Source organism: Pristis pectinata, chromosome 24 (genome assembly GCF_009764475.1).
Source record: "Pristis pectinata isolate sPriPec2 chromosome 24, sPriPec2.1.pri, whole genome shotgun sequence".
Lineage (NCBI taxonomy): Eukaryota > Metazoa > Chordata > Chondrichthyes > Rhinopristiformes > Pristidae > Pristis > Pristis pectinata.
Genome location: NC_067428.1, coordinates 26,243,970 through 26,253,547, shown reverse-complemented (window position 1 = coordinate 26,253,547; position 9,578 = coordinate 26,243,970).

Sequence of the window (9,578 nt, the reverse complement as noted above, 5' to 3'; positions counted from 1 at the left end):
GTGGCAGCTCAATGGAATATGATCCTGTTCTTACCCAATGTTCATACTTTATCTTTACAGGCAGGAGCCAATAGAGTTAGAAGAATATAGAGGTCACCTGTTCCATTTTTATTGTTGACTGAAGATGACTGACTATAATGGTAGATTAGACCAATTTGCTAATTGGCCCAGCATCACACTGGATAAAAACTTTACTTCTACATCAGGAAAACTGCTGAGATGCTTCGATAACTAAATCTTAATCCTTTTCTGTGGCATGAAATTCCCTGAATCAGAGGGTAATTCTGGCAAGACACAAAGTGAAAAAAACAAAGGACTTGAATTTACATATGGCCTTCTGCATCCCTTTCACAAGAACACAAAAAGGTATGAACATTGATTTCGCTAACTTCTGGTAACTGCACACTTCTGTCCCCCCCTTTTTCCCTTATTCTACCGACACCCATCACCCCATCTGCTGCCCTCTCGATCTGCTCATCACCCACACACTCCTCCCACCAGTTCCCCTCCTCACCTTCTTCCCTCTATTCCACGGTCCACTGTCCTCTCCTACTAGATTCCATCTTCTCCTTTGTCACTTCCACCTATCACCTCCCAGCTTCTTACATCAATCCCACTCCCCCCACTCCCACCTGCCGATCACCCCCCCCCTCACCTGGATCCACCTATCACCCGCCAGCTCTTGTTCCATCCCTTCCCCCCAACCTTTTTATACTGGCCAGCTCCCCACTTTCTTTCCAGTCCTGATGAAGGGTCTCGACTCGAAACATCGACTGTCCATTTCCCTCCATAGATGCTGCCTGACCCGCTGAGTTCTTCCAGCTTTTTGTGTATTGCACAAAAAAGTAGCAGTAGGTCACCCAGCTCCTCAAGCCGGCCCCTTTCTGTTTTAATAAAGCTGAGTGAGGGATGAATATTGGTCAGTGCATTGGGGAGAATATTGTCAGTGAATTGACAAAGGAATGGGTTTGATGCTCATTTCTCATTTGATACATTTGTTTCTTAGCCCTGCTTGTGTATAGCCACATTTAATGGATGCAAATCAAAGCTGTACATTCATTAATTCAAGGATAAAACTATAGTCGCAGATTGTTGATTCTCAAATTCTAAGAACACGTGCAAATCTGCATATTTCCCACCTCACCGTCATGGTTGACAGGCATAGAAGTATTATTGTACAGCCTGTGTCATTATACAGCATCACTCAATAAAAAACAACATAGGGAAACATTTAATAGTTTATAATCTTCACTGAACTCCAGAAAATCTCCTTGAACAAGAAATTGTTCTTATTTGCAGCTGATACCACCATTGTAGGCTGTATCTCAAACAGCGATGAGTCGGAGTACAGGAAGGAGATAGAGAGCTTAGTGGAATGACGTCATGACAACAACCTTGCCCTCACTGTCAACAAAGCAAAAGAGCTGGTCATTGACTTCAGGAAAGGGGGCGGTGTACATGCACCTGTCTACATCAATGGTGCTGAGGTTGAGAGGGTTGAGAGCTTCAAGTTCCTGGGAGTGAACATCACCAACAGCCTGTCTTGGTCAAATCACGTAGAAGCCATGGCCAACAAAGCTCACCAGCGCCTCTACTTCCTCAGGAGGCTAAAGAAATTTGGTTTGTCCTCTTTGACTCTCACCAACTTTTACCGATGCACCATAGAAAGCATCCTGTCTGGATGTATCACGGCTTGGTACGGCAACTGCTCTGCCCAGGACCGCACGAAGCTGCAGAGAGTTGTGGACACAGCCCAGCGCATTACGGACACCAGCCTCCCCTCCTTGGACTCTGTCTTTACCTCTCGTTGTCTTGGTGAAGCAGCCAGCATAATCAAAGACACCACCCACCTGGGACATTCTCTCTTCTCTCCTCTTCCATTGGGTAGAAGATACAGGAGCCTGAAGGCACGTACCACCAGACTTAAGGACAGCTTCTACTCCACTGTGATAAGACTATTGAACAATTCCCTTATACAATGAGATGGACTATGACCTCACGATCTACCTTGCTGTGACATCGCACCTTATTGCACTGCACTTTCTCTGTAGCTGTGACACTTTACTCTGTACTGTTATTGTTTTTACCTGTACTACATCAATGCACTCTGTACTGACTCAATGTAACTGCACTTTGTAATGAATTGACCTGTACGATCGGTTTGTAAGACAAGCTTTTCACTGTACCTCAGTATAAGTGACAATAATAAACCAATACCAATACCAATACCTGAATGATATAAAGGCTCATAACGTGCAGCTTAAATATGTTGTTAAAAACATGCAGCTGTGACTCACATGATTTAATGTTCTGTGTGTTCCTGGAGATAACTCAGAAGGATTTTTTCAGCTTGTGTCTGAATACGTCTGTTCTGTAAATGCCAGACAATAGTCAGGTTATGTTTACCTACTTACAGTTCCCAGCAACAACCAGAAACTAATAAGATATACATCTTTCTAGTTAGGTCTCTGTTCAGTGTTATTTTTCGCAGTCTCTGTGGTTGTTTTTCTGATGAATTTCTTTTTTACTAATGAGGAACGGGAAGGGTATTTCTGAATGTCCAAGATAAAACAGCTCCACCAGCGCTCACTCACTGGCTAATTCCAGAGCAAGGGCAGAGAACCATCAAGCAGCTGGGACCAATTCAGCATTATATCAGTGTTGGTAAGATTAAAGCTGAACTGGATAGAGAGGTGAAAGCCTCGCTGCTGCACACAAATAGACCATTCAGTCAATTGTTCCATGCCAGTGTTTATGCCCCACACAAATATCGTCTAACTTTATCTGATTTAATCCTTTCTGCATATTTTCCATAGCTTCCATATGTATTTTTCTAGTTTCCCATTAGTTTTATTCATGCTACTGACCTCAAATGCTCCATGCAATGCAAGTTGTGGTGTAACCCCAGAAAAAAAGGTTGCAGTGATAAATCAAGAATCCTGAAATGGCAGAGCCGAGAAATTCAAGTGGGAGTTGGCTCATCGCCAAAGGGTCTTTATCAATATGGCGGATGAGGTCATTGGAATTCTAGGACAATTCCTTCATCCTGACTTAATGTGCAAAGGGGGGAAAATAGATGCTTTCTGAAGCCATAGAACATGTTTGCTTGTTTTACCTGGTCAGACAGCAGAAAATGCAGGCTGTGGAAACCTTCAGCTTTACTTCTTTACTGGGATTGCTGAGCACCTGCAAGCTGATGATAAACAGCAGGTGCAAAACATGGATCCTCAAGGAACACCAGAGGAAACTGTGCAGGAATGGGGAGAATGTACCATTGAGCCCTTGATTAAATTGAGGATGAATTTCAAAAAATTGTGGCTGAGTTGCAGGCAAGAGAGAATCACTGCAGAGCAATATTTACTTGTACTAATTGCAATACCTTGCAAAAGTCAGTGGGTGTATTTATTTTGGGGGAGAACAGTTGATACTGCATATCTGTGGAGTGTTTTAACTCAGTAACTATACATCCCTTGGTGCACAGCAGTTCACTGCACGAGTCCAAGGGGTGTGTTTGGTTTGCTTTACGGACTCTGCTGTGGAAACCTGTGAGCTTGGGGTCTGGGAGTGGGTGGGGCAGTCCTGAGAGTGGCTGAAAGGGAAGTCAGAGGACATGGGAGTGGGTCAGATGATCTGGCCATTGTGGTAATACTGTGGATCTGTATTTTGCAGAATATCAGAATCAAGGTAAGGCCTTGTATGTCACCTAAGGGACTATGTCCTTGACAAAGGGATGGTTCTCAGAACAACAATGAAATACCAGGCTGAAGTGAAACTGTACATCCTGGATTGGGAACTGAAACCACATGCTACCCATCTATATTTCCATAGGACAGTATCAGAATCAGATTCAGAATCAGAATTTATTATCACTGTCTTATATGATGTGAAATTTGTTGTTTTACGGCAGCAGTACAGTGCAAGGACATAAAAAACTATAAATTACAAAAGTAACTAAATAGTGCAAGAAAAAGGAACAATGAGGTAGTATTCATGGGTTCATGGACCATTCAGAAATCTGATGGCGGAGGGGAAGAAGCTGTTCCTGAAACATTGAGTGTGTGTCTTCAGTCTCCCGTACCTCCTCCCTGATGGTAGTAACGAGAAGAGGACATGTCCTGGATGGTGAGGTCTTTAATGATGGATGCTGTCTTCTTGAGACACTGCCTCTTGAAGATGTCCTCAATGGTGGGGCGGGTTGTGCCCGCGATGGAGCTGGCTGAGTCTACGACTCTCTGCAGCCTCTTGCGATCCTACGCATTGGAGCCTCCATTCCAGGCGGTGATGCAACCAGTCAGAATGCTCTCCACCGTACATCTGTAGAAATTTGCAAGAGTCTTTGGTGACGTACCAAATCTCCTCAAACTCCTAATGAAGTAGAGCCGCTGGCGTGCCTTCTTCATGATTACATCAATGTGTTGGGCCCAGGACAGATCCTCAGAGACGTTGAGACCCAGGAACTTGAAGCTGCTCCCCCTTTCCACCACTGACCCCTCAATGAGGACTGGTGCATGTTCTCCTGACTTCCCCTTCCTGAAGTCCACATTCAATTCCTTGGTCTTGCTGACTTTGAGTAGAAGAGGCTATTCAGCCCATTGAGTCTAAGCTGGCTCACAGTGCAATTGTGTTGTCCCATTAATTTTCCCTGTAACCTATTCTCCTTGCATTTCCATCAACTCACCCCCTCCACCCCGTGACCACCACCCCTCCCGCCACTAGATTCCACCACTCACCTAGATACCAGGTGCAATTAACAGTGGCCAATTAACCTACCAGCCCGCACATCTTTGGGACGTGGGAGGAATCTGGAGCAGCCACAGGGAGAACATGCAAGCTCCACACAGGCAGAAGGTCAGAATCAAACCCAAGGCTACTGGAGGCAGCAGCTCTGTTAGCTGTGACACTGAGGTACCCCATCCCAACAACTTGCATCTTCAGCAATGCCCGGTTAGAAAATAATTCCTCCTTTACTGCTTGATTTTCCAGCTCCTTGGGCCTGGCTCCACATCTACAAAAGAAAAAAAAGGATTGCAGCTTTCACGATCCCAGGGTGTCCCAGAGCTGTTTAAAACTAACAAAGTAATTTAATGCAAACTCATAGTTTTAATGTAAGAAATCCTGCAGTCAACTTCCACACAGCCTACTCTCACAAATGGTAATGGAATAATCATCTGAAGGAAGGTCATCAATCTGAAACTTTAACTCTGTTTCTGCCTCTAAAGATGCTGCCTGACCTGCTGAGCATTTCCAGCATTTTTATAATGATCAGTTGGTCAAAAGTCAAATATTAGCCTGGAAAACTCCCTGGCTTTCGTTCAACGTAGTGCCATGGCATCTTTTACAATGGTCTGGGGTGGTGTTCAGGTAGGAAACACAAGAGACTGCAGATGCTGGGATCTGGAGCAATGCACAAAGTGCTGGAGGAACTCAGTGGGTCAGGCGCATCTGTGGAGGGAAATGGACAGTCGACGTTTCGGGTCAAGAGCCTTCCAGATGAAGGACTCGACCTGAAACGTCAGCTGTCCATTTCCCTCCATAGATGCTGCCTGACCCACTGAGTTCCTCCAGCATTTTGTTTGTTGCAGTATTCAGGTCCTTGGTTTCAAAAGGTACCACCTCTGACATATAAACCAGATTAGCACCTCTTCAGCACTTCAACCTGCTGGTCCTGGGGTGGGACTGAAGCCACAACCTTCTGAGCCTGAGGCAAAGGCACAACTAACAAAGTTACAACTGGCAATGTTGGCAGCGCTTTGTAACCTTTCAATCTCATGGGTTACTTATCAACTGATAACTGGACTGTAGCAGAATAAATAAGTACGACAGGTTTTTGAGTAAAATCCTGCAATGTTCTTCATAACTAAGCACTCTTGGCTTAATCAGGAATATTTTCACTTCAGTGTTGGAAGTTTGTAGGTTCAAATCCTACTCCATCACGTACCTATGTAATTTCAGGCTGAGATTTCTGAGGGACATCCTGCAGCCAACAATACTGCCCTTTGTTTGACACATTTGTCTCCTTCCTGTACTGGTGTTTCCTAAGCGCCTATTCTTAGCCCCTATTATTTCTCATTTATAGGCTGCTACTCAACAACATCAGCCAAGCACAGAGTCAATTTCCACATGTTCTGTTGACACCCTCTTCTATCTCATCACCATTCCCTTGATCCCTCCATTGTCTCCAAACTGTAACCCTGATTGTCTGCCCCATAGTATTGACTGAACAGGAACCCTGCAGGTATGTGCTGGGAAGACCCAAGGCCGTTGTGTTCAGTTGTTGTCACAAACTGTTTCCCAGCCATTAACTACATCCCTTTCCTCGGCAAAGGTGTGAAACTGAACCAGATGGTTCACAACCTTAAGCCCATACATGACCTGGGGATGTTTTTAACCCTGTCCTTCCTACGACCAGCTATTTTCATATCTGTAATGTCATCTAATAAGGCAGCACAGTAGTGTAGTGGTTAGCGTAACACTATTACAGTGCAAGTGACCTGGGTTCAATTCCACCACTGTCTGTAAGGAGTTTATATGTTCTCCCCTGTGTCTGTGTGGTTTTCCTCCGGGTGCTCTGGTTTCCTCCCACATTCCAAAGACGTACAGGTTAGGAGCTGTGGGCATGCTATATTGGCCCCAGCACCTTCTCAATAAAGCAAAAAGACACATTTCACTGTGTGTTTCGATGTACACGTGACTAATAAATAAATACTTAAATATCTAATATCTAATCTAATTCAATTCCACTGAGCCCATCAGCAGCTGAAATCCTCAACTGTGTCATTGTATTCTTTGGATTTGCCTTTTCTAAAACAATCCTTGCGGGTCTCCATTCTTCTTTTCTCTGTAGAGGTTATCCAAAACTCAACACCACTGACCAGCATCTTGATTTTAAAATTCTCATCGTTTTTTAAAATGCCTCCTCCATTGTCTCACTGCTCCCTAACCCAATAGACTCCATCGGCCACACTCCCCTATTTGGGCCTCCTGGGCTTTGCTTATCTTAATCTTTCCACCATCAACAGCAGTGCTTTCAGCTACCAAGGCACAGGGCTCTAGAGTTCCTTCCTAAACCTTTGCATCACTGGCCTCCTTTAAGACACACCATAGCACTTTTGCTCTTCTGCCCTTGCCACTTACAAAATAGCTTGGTGTCAAATTTTATTTGATACTTCTCCTGTGAAGCACCTTGGGGAATTTCCCATGTCAATGTTGCCTATATAAATATCAGAGTTGTTAGTGATCATTCAACTCTTTTGCAATTTATGGGATCTTGCTGTGTGCAAATCAGACTGTTCCACAAGATTACATGACAGCCATGATTCAACAAAATAACTTATTATAACAAGTGACATCACAAGGAGGAGATAAGGCACTATAAAAATGCCAGTTCTTTCTACATTTTGACACCACAGTTGTTTTTTCTTATGGGTTAGGATCCAAGATATAATTCATCACTTTTTGCTGCTGTATAATGTGGTACTGAGATCAAATTGTTCTCTGTTACTTATCTTTGGAGGTCATTGCAATCCAGCATTGGCAATAGTGGAAAAACAATGTTTGTTTAAGGCTTAAAAGAGCTTGACATTTATATAGTCCTCAAAAGCTAAAAGCTCACAATCTCTGTGTCTTTAATGGACTTATTCAGTCTCGTTCTGGCTGGTTTTGCCTCAGTGAAACGTTGCTGTTAAGTAGATGGGCATAAACATGGATATAAACTGGATGGTGTCCTTGGCCGTGTGCTCAGATTTTGTGCTGATCGGCTGGCGGGGGTATTTGCAAACATCTTTAACCTGTTTTAAGAAGACCACTATCATACTGGTATCGAAGAAAAGCAAGGTAACATGCCTCAATGACTACCAACCAGTGGCTCTGACATCCACCATCATGAAGTGCTTCGAGAGGCTGGTCATGGGACACATTAACTCCAGCCTCCCGGACAACCTTTACCCACTGCAATTCGCCTACCGCCAAAACAGGTCTACAGTGGATGCCATCTCCCTGGCCCTACACTCATTTCTGGAGCATCTGGACAGTAAAGACACCTACGTTAGATTATTGTTTATTGACTACAGCTCCACCTTCAATATTATAATTCCAAGCAAACTCATTACCAAACTCTGAAACCTGGGACTCAACACCTCCCTCTGCAACTGGATCCTTGACCTTCTGACCAACAGACCTCAATCAGTGAGGATAGGCAGCAACACCTCCAGCACGATTATTCTCAATGCTGGTGCCCCACAAGGCTGCGTCCTCAGCCCTCTACTCTACTCCCTATACACTAATGACTGTATGGCCAGATTCTGCTCAAATTCCATCTACAAGTTTGCAGATGGCACCACCGTTGTAGGCCGTATCTCAAATAACGATGAGTTGGAGTACAGGAAAGAGATAGAGAGCTTAGTGACATGGTGTCATGACAACAACCTTTCCCTCAATGTCGGCAAAACAAAAGAGCTGGTCATTGACTTCAGGAAAGGGGGCGGTGTACATGCACCTGTCTACAATGGTGCTGAGGTCGAGAGGGTTGAGAGCTTCAAGTTCTTAGGAGTGAACATCACCAATACCCTGTCCTGGTCCAACCACATATTCACCACAGCCAAGAAAGCTCACCAGCGCCTCTACTTCCTCAGGAGGCTAAAGAAATTTGACATGTCCCCTTTGACACTCACCAACTTTTATCAATGCACCATAGAAAGCATCCTATCTGGATGCATCGCAGCTTGGTACGGCAACTGCTCTGCCTGGGACAGAAATAAACTGCAGAGAGTTGTGGACACAGCCCAGCACATCACGGAAACCAGCCTCCCCTCCATGGATCTGTCTTACAGGAGCCTGAGGGCACATACCACCAGGCTCAAGGACAACTTCTATCCCACTGTTTGTTATAAGACTATTGAACGGTTCCCTTATATGATGGGATAGTCTCCTGACCTCACAATCTACCTTGTTATGACCTTGTACCTTATTGTCTACCAGCACTGCACTTCTTCTGTAGCTGTGACACTTTACTCTGTATTCTGTTATTGTTTATACCCTGTACTACTTCAATGCACTGTGTAATGAACTGATCTGTATGAACAGTATGCAAGACAAGTTTTTCACTGTACCTCGGTACAAGTGACAATAATAAACCAATACCAATACCTATACCAACTTAAATTGATAGTTGTGGCAACCTTTCCAAATGTTCACATTCTAGAACATAGAACACAGAACTGTACAGCACAGGAACAGGCCCTTCGGTCCATGATGTTGTGCCGAACTAATTAAACTAGTAATTCAACGCCGAACTAAAATAATCCCTTCTGCATACAGAACGTCCACGTCCCTCCATACTCTGCACATTCATGTACCTATCTAAGAGCCTTTTAAAGGCCTCTATTGTATCTGCCTCCACCACCACCCCTGGCAGTGCATACCAGGCACCCACCTGTGATCACATTCACAGTATTATCACTATATCACACTCTGCGTTATACTCTGATATTGGTTATAAATGGAGAAAAAATTTAATGGAATTAGGAGTGGCAGCGAACTGGAGGCGTGACTGTTAATGTGCACAGCACACTTTGTTTCTT